This window comes from Lepisosteus platostomus, chromosome 19 (genome assembly GCF_059453375.1).
Source record: "Lepisosteus platostomus isolate fLepPlt1 chromosome 19, fLepPlt1.hap1, whole genome shotgun sequence".
Lineage (NCBI taxonomy): Eukaryota > Metazoa > Chordata > Actinopteri > Semionotiformes > Lepisosteidae > Lepisosteus > Lepisosteus platostomus.
The window spans coordinates 17,213,221-17,228,889 of record NC_142629.1 but is presented as its reverse complement, the minus strand read 5'-3'; the positions used below and the strand labels follow the sequence as shown (position 1 = coordinate 17,228,889).

The following is a 15,669-nucleotide window of genomic DNA, read 5'->3' as shown; positions in this document are numbered from 1 at the left end:
GTTACCCAAAATACTGTTAAAAGCAATGTACAGTATATCTTTGAATCAATGTCAAATCTATTCTGCAATATACTTTAAGTGTCTTATAATACACAACCTAGAGATGTGATAACAGTTATTCACATGTTGATTAAGTCTATATTTAATACTTTATATAATATGTGTGTATTTCAAGGAATCTCAGAAGAAATATTTATGGATTTAACACACATTTTCTCTATGGGGTCTTCCTAAAATGGGGAAATTCCAGATTTTATGCCAGGAATGAGTTGAACTGGGTTAGTGATCTGGCATCTATGGTTGGACAGGGTATTGGCTGCCTAATAAAATATTCCCCCAGTTGTGTTTCGTCAGTGTTCCCTACAGTGCCAGGATGAAAAGGAACTGTTTCAGACCTGTGCCTGACTGTTGGCAGGAGTGTAGTGTGCTCGGTGTGTGCTGTTCTGACGAGGCTTTTTCTTCACAAGGCTAAGGGTTATATGGTGAGTGCTGATTGGTGGACTGAGCTCGATTCCACCTCAGCCCCGGCCCCAGCTGTGTGCTTCAATGTCTGATGACCAATTAACCTTGTGTTGCTTGGGAAAGCTGACACTGAAATGCCAAATGTAGTCTTGCCTTGTTCTTTAGCATTCATTTGAATATCTTTTTCACACAAAGGATGGCATAAGCAGAGCAGAAAATTCTAAAATAGAAAGGAGGACATTAGAGGCTCTTCTGTCTCACTGCACGACTTGCTTTGCATATTCTGCTTCACTCCTGGTTATTTATAGCTTGAGTTTTACATGCATTGAGATATTTTTATTCAGCACACATTGTGCTTCAAAGGGAAAGGACAAATGAAACACGTGAATGACTGTTGTGAAACACTCAGAAACCCACAACAACAGTTAGTCGAACAGCAGCCCCATTCTGTAAAACACCTTTTCTGATCTGAGAGGCTGAATGTCAAATATGAAAGAGACAATGTAGTTGAAAGAGCAAGAAACAACATTTAGAAGACTGTGGAATTTCGGAATTTACCTGTGTGAGTCATTTGTTGTTTCTTATTTTTAGGCTTCATTATACCTAGCCTGTTAGATCCAGCTTTTATTCCAAAGCTGATTGCCAGGTAATGCAAATGTAGATTGGACTGGTTCTGTACAAAGCTGAAGACATAAAAACAAGTATTTCAATGCTGGGAGGGCTAAAGTTACAATGGGTTAATTTGTGTTGTACCACTCTTTTAAAGGATGTCTGGTCACATACTGTAGAACTAATACATGGTAATGTTCTGCCCTATTTATAGCCCTTACTACGTGTTGTACTGTATGTTTGATTCACAGTGAAACACATTGCTTTAGGTTCAAGCTATTTTGCAGATTCTTGGATATCTCTGTGTAATAGTGCACTATGTTATTATTTAGTTACCTGTGGATTTATAACATTTCTATCTAAAGGTGGAGAGAGGACTTCCGCCTTGCAGTGCCCAACTAAATAGAAGTATAGGTACTGACTTGGCTAATCTGCCTGGACAGGGAGTGGGGGAGGTCCAATGGCCTTTCACTGGGGTCGGGCTGAGCCTGCATTCGATTATCCAAGCAGGTTAAATCAGTCAAATCTGTATGTCAAATTGTTCACACACTACGGTGCTCAATGCTGTGATCAGGCCAAAGCTTACTGAAGTCAAATTAAATATCGTGCACTCCTATTGTATTGAGGGAAGCAATAAAAAGGGGCAAACTAAGTGTTAGGATATGTAGTTCTGGAACAAGTGGTAAGAACTTATTCAAGCTTTTCAAGACAGAGGATCCCAGCATTGCCTGGATTTACTGTCACTGAGCTCCCACATTTCTAATTGATACCTATGTAGTTCAGCCAAGCCCTTTTGCAGTTATTAAAAAGGTCTAGAAGAGCAATTTGTCACTTAGAGCTTACCATCAAGTATCCCACACATAACATAACACCCTAAATAGTAAGCCTGACCACAGAAACCAGAAAACCTCTCAGCTTCCATTAATATGGTCCAAGCTTGTGGAAGCCAATCTGGCCAAATGCAACTCTAACTTTTTAAAAATGCAGTTCCTTTTAAAAAATGTTTTCTTAAAGGGGAACTGGAACTGTATTTTAGAAAGTGTTGGAAAGAATCAGCACTGTCGAGTGCATTGTAAATCCCAATGAGCGTAAAATGTACACATTCATGTGCAAAACCTCCAGATTTGCATCACAAAACAGACACAATTTCTAGGTGTGCACAATGCCATATTCTGCGATTCAGAACGAGGCAACAAAACGTCCGGTGATGTATTACAGCCCTATGACATTGTAAACAAGCAGGTTTGTGAATACATCTCTTTTAATTCAACAGAAATATCGCTCTCGATTTCTGTAGGTTTTGCCAATAAATACTATTTACTTGTTAACTCTGCAGTCAGATCACATTGGAACATTTCTGTGGTGAAATGCCTGCTGCACAATCTGTACTTATTTGCTCGTACATTACAGTGATCCACATAATGGATCTGCTCCAGGGTGATGTGAGCTTCCAGAGTCCATCCCGTATTGTTGGGAACCCGCACTGACCAAACTGCGGGATGAAGACACGAGGATATGGACCGAATGGGACTGTACATAGGCAGTGATCACATATAAGGTTATGCTGGGGTTGGTGATTTAGAGATCTGATCTTTAATACAGTGTGGCTCATTAGCTCTGCGACAGAGGCAGAAGGGGTCATTATTGAGCTCAAACTGCAATTAGCAGTAGCTGCTCTTGTTTAAACTACAGTAATTAACAAAATTAGTTTACTCTTGATTGCCTTATTAGAGGAAAACGTCTCCTTGCTTGACTTCCTGCTTTTACAAACGTGGCTCGCTCACTGTGTAGGGAAAAAAAGGAACAACATTAGTATCTTATTTTGACATTTCCCTTTCATCACCAAATTTAATCTTATCATCTTGGACACATTTTAGATCATCCTTAATGCTCTTTTTTGTTAAAAGAACTTTTAATCATTTGTTTTAGCTTCCCTCCTACAGTATATTCCTTTCTAGCTCTGTCTTGGTCTTTCTAATATCTTTTGTGAACCATGCTTGCATTCATTTTACTATTTTTCTTTAACTTAAATCCTGCCATCCATTTTCAAGTGATACCATATCTATTCTGTCTCAGGCTATTTCTCTTAAATTGTCTTATTCCTTCATTATTCTTATTCCTTCCCGTTTGCTTTCCTGATGTTGTAGACGTTTGCTTTGAACTCATACTTGATAGTTTCAAAATATACTTTAAATCCCACTATATTATGACCTCAGTTTCCTAATGGCTCACTCACCTATTTGCCTTAATCTGTTTTGATTGTTTGAAAACACAAGAGCAGTAATTATGTCTATTATGTCAGTACAAAGACACTACAGTTGTTCACCTAATTAAAGAAGCTTATACTCTGGGAACCCCCAGAACTGCAGCATAGTACGAGGTGGCATTGTCAGAATAAACATTCCACTTTTAATTATTTAACATAACTGCTCCTGCATCTAATGACTCTACCAAGCAAAGGGTTTACGTAGTGCATACTGTACATCTTGAAAAGTTATTAACACGATTCCAGCAATAATAGTTACTTGTTAGCAAACTCAATCAAAACACGTTGGTGAAAGGCCCACAGATCATTCAGGCATTGTATGAATATTCCTTAGAACCAATACAATTTTTTTCCTATAAGCAAAATAGCAAAAAAAAAACAACAAACAAAAAAAGATACATTGCATTCGTTGAAACCTTTTACTACACTAGTTTATGTGCGAAACTGAAACACTGAAATTTTCCAGATTTGATACCAGTCAAAAACCTATATCAAATGACGCTAAAAAAAAACAAATGCTTTGCACAATGTAAAGGAAAAAAATGACATTAAGCTGTTTTTGATAAGTAAAATAGAAATGTTTAACATGGTTTTGTTTTGTATGTTTCTCAATCTCTTCCATACAATTACAGAATAAAGGAATGTATCAAAGTCTTAATTTTACTGTGCGTAATTATGTAGTTAGACTTTGTAAAAACCTTTGGAATAAGCTGACCATATTTTATACCTTTCAACATCAATTATTTGAACGTGGCCCTTTTAACTCTGTATAGAGGTTCTACTTTTAAATCTCACAGTAAATAGAGGTGTTCTACAGTATGTTTAGTTTAGTCCATCTACACCAGTATAATCCATCTGCGATGTTGCTGTATACACAGTACATACTGTAAACAAAATGACATACCCATCTTCGTGCTGGCTAACATTTGAAGTTTGAATCAGAAACATATTTCAACAGCACATCTTTAAATTAGTTTTTGAAATCAGTTTTAGAATTGCCAGTTTATTGTTCCAAGCTTTGGATTTTTGTACGACTCATAATAACATTAGGCACACAGAAAGGCCATTGTGGTTAGCGATGGCTAGCTTGTTCTACAAAGTCTGATTTTTATCTGGTGCTTTCATGAAGAAAGGTCATCGACTCCAATCGTTTAGACTGCTCATATTTCAGTGCTATCTGGAGTTCAATCAAGACACAGGTGTTCCTTGAAACTTGAGTTTCTTGTTTACTTATGTCATGCCTCAGCAACTATATAGATACATGAAACATGTTAACTGTGTTGTGATATTCCCGTATTCTTAGCTAAAAATAAATATATATTCCAGGTCCATATATACTCGCTTGGTCCAGGGATCTCTCAGTACTTTGAGTCAGGAAAGGTTTCTCATTTCACCCCATATCACATACTAAACAGAACTGAGTCAACAAACACAGGTAAGTAAAATCCCTACACAATTTGTTTAAAAACTGTTGATATGCAAAAGCTGTGCAGGAAATTCACGATTGCATTTGTAATTCACAGTCTTGCCTTTGACCCAGAGAGAAGTACACGTGCAGTGTGCAGTGTGTTGAAGGGAACAAGTTAGGGAAACTGCAGTAAGTGCAAAGGAAAAGAGCAGCTTCTTCTGCCAGTCAGACTACAATGTGTAGGTTAACAGATACGTTTTGCCTATTCTGTGAAAAGTCCCTGCAGAATTGCACAAAACACAAGCTTTTTTGGTCAAGTGGCTGTCACCATTAAAATATGTCGTTTTGATCATTGTATAAACATTACATTGTATAAACATGAGTACAATCGCTATGTTTACATGTACCACATATTTGGCAGTATTTGGAATCATCTGCTTACATGCAAGTTAAAATGATAGATTCCACTACTAACCATGGTTTAAACGCTGACAGAATGTACAGAATACTGCTCTTCTTGACAACGGGCAATAGATATACAGTAAGCTTGTGCTTCACGGGGAGGATCAGTATTTCTCAGGTGAGGCTGTTGAATGTAGAAAAAAGTGCCTCTGTATTTATTGTACTGATGGTGATCGTGGTGGTTAGGGCTCTAGACTATAGCACATGCTACAGCTGAACCATTGGGTGGAACAAGTATTACTATAGACACACGATGGCAACATCATTCACTTAACTCAAGTCAAACAAAAGGCCCACAGACACAGTAATTTCAGTCCACAGGAAAAACCAGGAAAAATAGGCAAAGGCAGCAGATAGCAAGTTGCTCATAAATCTGCTTAAGAAACTATTAGGACTCCTAAACTATCTCTTAGATGTTTGTCCACTTTAGTATTTTTTATCTTCTTTAGTTTTTGGCTTAAGGAGAGGAATAACTTGAAGCAGTATTATTGCCTACTTTGCCAGTAATTCTGCAGATATTAGATTGTTACATTAAAGAGTGTAGAAAAAGTTATGTAAAATGTGAAGCATGTGAGGTTCCTTTCACTTTCTGGCACAGCTCCTGTCATAGACTAATAAATCAGACTCAGACCTGGACAATACATACGTACAATCTGTGTGTCCTACTTCCTATAGGTCTAGAAACTCAGAATTCTGCCCTGTAACCCAAATACACACTTACAATGCTTTAACTGGCCAAAGAGAGAAACAACCTGCATGCTTATAAAAATGGATAGTTTTCCTGCAATATGGATGCCCAAAACACTGATTATGAAACCACTTCAAAAACTCTTAACAATCGGCATCGCTATCACAGGAGAGAACGTTTTTAGCCTGGGGATTCTGCACTATATGAAATTAGAGTCTGTCTGCAATGATGCTCAGATTACCCAACCAGAATCTGGTTTTCGAAATGGATCAGAACCAAGGATTTCTCACACTGCTCAAGCTCTGGGGGAGGAGGTTCCTCTCTCGTTTTCTTGTTTCTCTCTTGTTTTTCGCATTTACTCTTCTTTGTGTTTATGTTTTGGTCCCTTCTTATGGAGACTGACTCGAGACCTCCTTAGGAAAGGCCAGTCACTGTTGAATATTTATTGTCTATTACGGCAGTCCTAACGATTTACTGAGGAGTTAATTAACCAAAGTAGATCACAAGGAACTCCCTTTAATTATGTGTCTCTTGATCTGTGTTTGATGTCTCTTACCATCTAAGCAAACACCGTACAACATTACACTTTGTTCGAAGCTTTCTGAATAGTTTGGATCTTGCTGGGGAATACAGATGTTTGTTCAACTTTGCTACCTCTGATCAGTCATGAAAGAATATTTAAATCAAATTTCCACATTGCCTCATCCGTTCAACACTCAAGAGATTAATGTGTTATTCTCTTGTCTGCGTTTTAAAAAGGATGAGTGGTAAAGGCCATGTTGTCTCAAAGTAGATTAAATTAAGACAGACAGGCTTATGAATAACAGAGACACAACTGTGACAGACACTTACGGAGAGCTTTTTCAAGTGAACAAACCAATACCATGGCAGACAATTGTATCTGCTTCACAACAAAGAAGGTTTTCTTGTGTTTAATACAGTATATGAGGCTCTCATCAGTCTCATATTAAAGCTTCATTCAGGCATTATTTTGATCATTAATATATGGTCTGTTTAAAGTGGAATATGCATTCATTTTTAGTTTGTTTAATGGTTTGCTGTATTTTTATATCTCTTGAACAACATGGAAGAGAGGACTAGAAAACAATCACTTTTTCCACGACAATAGAAAACAGGCACCACGCCATCTCCTCTGTGCCTGCTTTGAGACAATTAGAAAAATAACCTGCTTATTAAATTACACTGAATTACTGGGCCCTAATTCCCCCCTGAACAGAAGACATTTGATGATTTATGATGCTCAGTTGTCAGAACACTGAGTCAGAAATTAATACAGTTGTTTCATCATAATACTTTAATTATTCTATTTATAAAAGGGGAGGAACTTTCCCTGGACATGAAAATGACATATTTTCTATGTCAATTTACAATAATTAATAAACAGTTAATTAAAATAAACAGTTCCATAATTATTTGTGGATGACTGAAAGTCAATTAATTTCTTTACAATAATACATTACATTTATGAAGTAACCAGAGAATAATATCGAATAGCAAGAACTCATCAGTGTTAAGAGTCAAGACCTGCTTGTATTCTTTGCTGCCTCCTCTGTGTTTGAATCATAAGTAATATACAGTATATAAGCATTGTATTGGTACATATAATACATCTTGCTGTAAACATCAGCCAGAACAAGAACATCATAATGGATATCATTCATTGTGTTTAAGTTCTTTTGCCACACAGAACAACCATACAACTAAGTTTACTCCAGCAAAGGTTTCCTACCTGAAGATTGTTTGCCAGCTACCACACAAGACTTGTTTAAATTTACCAAGCAGCAAGAATATGCAATGGGAAGCAATCTTGAAAAAACAAATTAGGAGCCCAAGTGATTTTGCTAAGTATATTTCCAGCTGTTGTCCCAGGATCCCAGCTGGTTGGAAAAAATAGAAGCATTTGTATGCTTACAAACCTGCCCCAGGGCTTAGGAGTTACAGCAAAATAAGGGCTTATTAGGGTACAGTTATTCCCATGAGACATTACTGCTCACAACCCTTGACACTGTATATTTTTAAGACGCCGTCAAGAAAATAGCAATCTAGGGGGTAACATTGAACAGAATGCAGATATTGACCTCCCTGTTCATTTTGATCTAATTTAGACTTCATTTTTAATTGTTTGCATGTACCGTAATCAACACTTTAAGCTTCAAAGAAGATCTGGACAACTACTTGTAGATTAAGTTTACAGGCTTGATTTTGTCAAAGCAAGTTGCCCAACTCTTCTGACCTGTGTTGAAATGGACATTTCAGTGATATCCTTTCTAACTCTGCTTCTTCATGATATCCTGCTATTTGTTACTGTATGTTTGGCTGTTCTGCTTAAAACAGCCTGCGTTAAATAGAATATCATCTATTTAATTCAATATAGGAAATGTACAGTAAGAGAAGATTAAACTTCAGTGTTTTATAAGGCAGCTGGATTTGTGGGGTCTTTAACACTGCTCCTAGGGACCCGCAGGGCACTATGTATTTATTTTAGATGAGCTATTGGGTATTTAATTCAATCTCTTACTAGCTTTAGGATATCTCAAGTTTACTGTTTGAAGATACTCTCCAGGTATGATGAAACAAAAAATCATAGAAGAGGGGGAAGAGCACTTTGTTCTGTAATGATCTTTGTTTGGGTAGCTGCAAGAACAGTATCTTCATTTCATTCTATCAGTTCAGGGAGGGTCTGATTGCGCTTAAAGGAAACAAAGCCTTCATGAAACGCCAGTTTGAATAACTGAGCAGCATGGCAGTGCCCTCAGCCCTTTGATTGGCAGGGATGTGGAAATACTGCCCTTGAATGATGCAGCAACATGAGGCAGATGACGATTTTTAAGTTGCATTAAACTCAGCTCGCTGTTGGAGAAATTTAATAGGATCCAGAGGAGCCTGTCTGTTTGGTAGTGATGACTGATAGGGTTTCACAGTCGTGTATATTTATGAAGTGCAACCAGAGAAAACTCTAAATATGAATATAAATGGGATGTGGATGAACATATAGTGCATCTGATTTATTCTGACTGTGGGCTGAATGCCCTTTGTGTCACAGTATGTCATTAAATATACAAGACTATTACCTCTATAACTTCTTAAAGCAACATTATTTGTAAGCGCTGCAAGAATTTGTTTTCATTGTGCGTCTATACTCTTTATAGCCGTGCTTGGGAAAACACATTGAATGCACTACATGCTTCATTGTTGTATGATTTGCAATACCAAAAAGGCACAGTTCAAGTATAATGTGCAAACATTAGTCCTCCTCCTTGTTTATGGAGTATGGGGTCCACCCCTCTCTCCAACACACAACGTTTAGTTTTTATTCCAGCTGAGCTCTTTACATCGTTGACCCATTAACTGACATACTATGTTTCTTACTTTTGAAAGATGGAGATTTTAAATGACTTAAAAAGCACAATACGCAAGCTCCAAAGGGTAATTGCTAGGTTAATTATTGGTTCAATCACATCATTTTGAACATTTGTATGTGGTTCCCCAGCACCAGGAACTTTTATCTGAAGAGGTTAGAAAATGTATGAATGAATATGATCTTTGTTATACTTTTTATCATACTAAATAAAATAAACATTGTCAAAAACTTTTCCATATGCCGCAGTTTTTATTGACCCTAGTTTTTCCTAGACCCTGTGTTAGACCTTTTGATTTTACTCGCTCTTGGGATAAATCTGCTCTGTGTTTCAAGCAGAAATCTGTTTCAACTGTCTGACTGTTTAAACTGTTTATTTAAAAAAATCTTTGAATGTCACCTATTTTATTAACTATTCTGTGCATTGTGGGAATGCAGAGCACAAATATTTGTCTTCTAATACGGTTTTGCAGGCATCTCTTATTGTTATTTGTGGAGGTCTTGGCCTTTCTCTGGAAGTCCCAAGTCTCCAATATGAACTTCCACATGGACTGTTCAGCAATGAAATGCTGCCATTTATGATCATTGTAGCAAATTTTCTTCGAGCTTCATTGATAACATACCTATGCTATTAATGCACACCTGCTGTAAAATGTTTTCCATTCTTGCTTGTAGAATTATTCAGATTTTAAAACATTCTTAAGCAGGGATTGAAATGTTACTTTAATTCAGTTCTGACATCATTTGTATGTCTGAAAGATGCATCTATTCTACTTTTACAGCCTAAAATAAGTGCGAAGATATTTTATTTTTACAATCCAGAGTTTTGGATGGCACCTGAGATCTTTCCTAAATCAGCTCTCACGTCTAATACGGAGAGCTCTCAGAGTCAGTAGCACAGCAAATGAGGAAATGAGAAAGTGAAGAAAACCCTGGCTTAAATTGAACACCTTAAGGAAATTGTGGTGAGTTTGATAACAATATAGCCCATGTCCAGTTGGCATTATCAGATGGCAACATCGCATCCCAAAACCCAACTGACTGGACCCTTTTAAGTATTAATTCCACACCCAGAATTGATACATGTTCTTATAAATTTCCTCCCACAATCCAAAGATATACTGACAGGTTAATTGGCTTCTGGGAAAATTGTCCCTGGTGTGAGTGTGTGTGCCGTGAGATGGACTGGTGTCCTGTCCAGGGTGTATCCTGCCTTGTGCCCGTTGCTTGCCGGGAGAGACTCCAGCCCCCTTGCAGCCCTGAATTGGATGCAATGGTTTGAAAATAAATTGATTATTTATTATTTTCTAGAAATAATCTACCTGTATTTCCTTCTCTAACAGACTTATTGCAATTTAAATATCCTTGTAAATCAGGTCTGTTCCCTCCTGTCTCACTAACTGCACCACATTTACCACCTTTATACTCATCTCAATTGCATTCTCTGGAACAGATAACCAGTGGCAAAGTGACAATTTGAGTTTAACAGCAGAGAGCAAAGCAGAGAGACATACAGAGAGAAATGTCTCATAACTACAAATGAAATTAAATAAAGGTGGCAATTTTTGCTGTCTGTATAATGTAGTGCATCTTAGATGGAACCAAAAAATATGTTAACAATCACTTAAGATACACATTTATTAAAGAAAATACCCAGTAAATTACAAATGCAAAGCAAATTATAATGACTACCATATAATAGAATAAAAAAAGAGCTCAGTTTTTAATGGGAGATAACGTGCACCACGCGTCTTAACACCGTTATTGATCTGAACAAGGATGCTCAGTCTTAATTAACCCCACAGCTGTCATTGCAAGCATCTTGCCCACTGATCACACAGCCTAGGAGAATTCTTCATTCGTTGGAAATTAACTCGGTAATCATTTAGGTAATTTGTAAAGGTGAGCAAAGGCACTTCTGTATCTGCAAACGTAGCAGTGAAATGGGATTATGTTGTTTCTGATTCACTTTATACGTGAATATTTCTTCAGAAACTTACAGCTGAGTAATTCGATTAGTGTTGCATATCTGACTCAAAGTGCCATAGCTTATGATTGTTGCTTTAAGAAAACTTTTTTTTTGCAGTGCTTGGCTGCTGCATTAACCTTGCTGAATTGATTCAATGCAAGGCAACAAATTGGCTAGAGATATCTCTGTTGTTCGCAGGTTCTTTCGCACTGAAAATTAAGCTGTCCTAATGGCTTGCAACAAACATGAAGTAGATTGATGTCTCCATTCAGGCAAAACATTTTTCATCCAGCAGTTTCAGAAGCCTATGAGTTCTTGTTATCTTGTATGCAAAACGTACATAGTGTGAAAATGGATTAAGACCACAAATAGGGATGTCCCATTGGCAGAAAGTTCTCTATTTTATCTGATATGTTGTAAATTCATCTCACAGAGATTTTACAGTTTATGCAAACATAATAAAGGAAAGTAGCTGCCTGAAAAGTCTTTTACGACAGGTCAGTGGGGGAACAAGCAATATAATCCCTAACTAACAAAATGATCTCCTTGGTAGATGCTTACTTGGTTTTTAGGGTTACCTGATTCAGGAGTGTTAGAGCTCTATTTCTTTTCCTGTTTGTTTGTTCTTCGTCCTTTTACCTTTGCTTTGTTATTGAAGCATGTCATGAGGATAGCGACTGTGAAAAGTCTTTTTTAGGGATATTCCCAACGTGTAATTTTACAACGAAAACCCTACAAAACTGTTAACTAAGTAAGGCATCATTTACAAATACACACAGATCAGCAGTGCTATATTAGACATGCTGGACCCTATTTGTACTGTGTTTTTCTGGGAGATTGTAGTCACCCATTCTAAGGGACCTGAAAAATAAATATTGCACCAATTCTATATCAGATCATTTTCTACAAGAGGTTACAGTGTCTCTGATTTCTTGTGCATTGGAATTGAAAATCTAAGATGGAATAATAGATTAGTATATTGATGTTATTCTTAAAGCCCCGAGAAGCATACTGTGCATTGCATCTAACACATGGAAACACTAACACCTCTGAGTTGAAATTGGGAGATTAATTACAGTGCTTGCCATCAAACTTTTTAATCCTTGCTTTTTCTTAAAAAGACATAAGAACCATTACTAATTAGAGGGGGCTATTCCACCCATCTAGGCTGCGGGTTTGCTAGGAAATCTTATCTGCCATTTTCAAGTCCCCCTTCCGGATACTGTTGTATCTGCTGCCAAGGGTTTATTTGAAGTCTGAAATAAAAAGCCACAAACTGGAAATATTTCTTTACATAAGAAATGTTATAATGAGAAGAGGCCATTTGCCCCATCTAGCTTGTTTGGTGGCTAGTTGTGAAGTGAATTCAGGGTCTCATCCAGCTGTTTCCTGAAAGAAGCCATGAAATTGGCTTCAACAGTGCAGCCACATAGTTTGTTTCCAACTCCTACCCTTCCCTGCGTCTAGAAATGCCTCTTGTTCTTTTTTTGAAACGCTCAACTGAGAGGTTTCCACTGGTATCCTCTGGTTTGCATTTCCCTGCTGCTTTGTCAATAAAAACAGGAGAATGGCTGAGAGCCAAATCTGTTGTGATGTTGCTGGTTCACAAACTAAGCGAGAAAAACAAACTTCCAGTCTTGTCTGGAATTCAGTATCCGCTGTTATAATCCATAGCACTATCAGCTAGATAGGATCGATTCCCCACTGGTCTGTATACTGACCCCAGACGTGGAGAGGTGTCAATCATGGCAAATCAGAGAGTGGATAAGAATAAGTGTTTCAAGGGTCACTTAGTCACCAGTATGGGATTCAACAAGTGGAAAAGAGTGGATATCAGGAAGACAGGATGCCATTCCGCCTGTCAGTTTGTTTTTTTTTTGCTCCTGTGTATTTAATCAAGATGCAGTTGAGCGTTTCAGAAGGTGGAGGAGAAATTAGAAGGCGGAGCTTTCTCTAGACGTACAGATCTAGCTCAGGAGCAGCAGCTCCCATGATCACATCAAGGGCAGCCCTGCTTAGGGTAGATTTAATGGTCTTTAGAGTCAAAATCATGCGGAGATGAAAAGCCGCAAGAAAAAAAAAACACATCCGTGGAGGTGAATCACTTGTCTGCGTTCCCTCAAGAGTACATGCTTTTGTATGGCATGATTAAAATTTACTCTTAGATTCGAAACAGTGTGAAATGAGCCCTGCAGTTCTGTTTGAGCCTGTGCAGTGCTTCTGAGCATCCTGGTATTGACTGACAACAAGCCTCCACTGTCTTCATTACTGTGTGCTGGAATATTAGATGTCCAGTAACTGTTCAACAGCTTTAGCTTTAAACTGCACTGTAATGTGTTTTGTAATGTACACTGCAGGTATTTTTTTCCTTATAGCTTAATGTTCTTCCCCCCCCCAGTTAATCCATCTATCTGTTCTCGATACTGTATTCCAACAAAGGGCTGTGGCGAGATGGACCCTGACCCCACAGACAATGGCGCAAGGCAGGATGGACCCTGGATGGACAGCTTAGACTGTATGTTTTAGGGATCCGGGAAGAAACCAGAACCTGGCAAAACCCATCAAGACTTGGGGGGGAACATGCAAACTCCACACAGAAGACACCCCAGGCCAGATTCAAACCCAGGACCCTAGAGCTGGGAGCCAGCAGTGCCAACGGCCATGCTACCATTCTGTCCTGAGCCAATTCACAAAAATGTGACTAAAGAAATTGAACAGTAAAAATCTTTTTCTATTGTTAAATTTATGGGGAAAATATATAGCTAACTGTACAATCTAATTTAGAAAACTCATTAAAAAGTCAAGCCAACTGGGCTTTTGATAGCCATACTAAAAACATAATGAGCAATCTTTCACTTTGAGAACACTCTTTCTTATCACTAAATCTCTCTGCAATGGTTCTAATTAAAATTGTATTTGCTTTCTTTTTCACAACTGTTTGCTTTTCCAGCACAGACAAGCTTTTTAGGCTTCAACTTGATTTAAGTTTAAATTCAAGAGGCAGATCCAAACAATAAGCTCTAAATGTCTGAACCAAGGCGAGCCATTCACAGCTCTTTTATACTTTCACAGTTAATGTAACATGGAACACCTGCGCAATTAGGAACACCTGTCAGCCATTTCTCCTAGTTCTTGTGCTCACCTGAAATGCAATTTTGAACTCAAACATGGCTAAACAAAGTAAAGTAAATTTTTAAAGTAAAAATTACACTAGTACATGGCAAAAAATATAAATTTCACTTCACTGTCCCTATACTTTTCACAATATAATCAGAAATGGTCTGGATTTCAATTTCTTAATAGTATCTCAATCTGTTTTAAAAATCTCCCTTCACCTGTGTGGAAAATTTACTGGGCATGAAATTGAAAGCTGCTTCTCAGGGTAAACTCTTCACAGTAAAGAAGCACTGCAGCCAAAAACCAAGCAAGATTTACTATGCTCAGAGGACACATTTATAAACTCTTTGCCAGCTCTGAGTGATTTTATTTTCTGGGAGGACAAATTGAATCTGGCCATAACTTGCGGAGATCTAGGAGAGTTTGTCTGTTAGAGTGTCATAAGCCAACAATAAGGCAACATGGTGAATAAGATGCACTCAAATGAACAAAAGAACTCCCTTTGAGGTGTCATGCTTTGTAGTTGAAAGGACTGTCAAATGGCTTTTTCAAAATCGTAAATTAATTAAACAACAACACTATGAACCCTTGAATTACTGCACACTATACTAGTACTCACATATAACCTTCCACACTGAAAAGGTCATTTGAAAACTAGAAAGAAATGTCTGTTAAAAAGTTGAAAGTCTATATTTTAATAGTTGTTATTTTTCTATATGTCTTCCGCCACACACAGTTTGCTCCATTCACAGGTTCAGGTCAATGAAATGTCTTTCAGATAAAGCGGCATCTTTTACAGTATTTTAGGGCTTGTTTCAATGGAGGGATTCTTTTTTTTTTTAGCTAAGGTCATTTTAGAAAACTACTAAAAACAAACCACCACACTACATCAGACGTTTGATCATTATTTCTCAAAAATATCAGTGTAATTTAGTTAGGAAAAGTTATTTTGTTTGAATTATTAACATGTAGGCCTGCTTGTATTTGTAACAAAGAAACAGCCAAATGCATGATCATTACTGAATTCAACAAGTAGTAGCCCTGGAGCACTCTGCTGGGTTATAGCTCTTGTACACCAACACTTATACACTACAGTAGATTGGGGAGCACTTGTATAAGCACAGAACTGCACCAGGTAGTGTTAGGATGCATTAGTCAGCTTTACTATGGTATTACTAAAAAATATAATAGCTATGTGATGCAACCAACTATGGAATAAAATTTCCATCATAAAAGTAAAGCAAAAATAGTTCAAAGATTGATTTAAACACATGCCAGAAATAACAAACCCCGTAAATGATATATTTAG

At 37.5% G+C, this 15,669-nt stretch overlaps 1 long non-coding RNA gene across 1 annotated transcript; it reads left to right on the top strand.

Moving 5' to 3' along the window:
* Window positions 1–890: 890 nt before the first annotated feature.
* Window positions 891–13,985, top strand: LOC148645287 (uncharacterized). The gene is made up of 3 exons (XR_015928476.1): window positions 891–1,024; window positions 4,664–4,772; window positions 13,642–13,985. It is a non-coding gene; the product is annotated as an uncharacterized LOC148645287 (long non-coding RNA).
* Window positions 13,986–15,669: the final 1,684 nt, after the last annotated feature.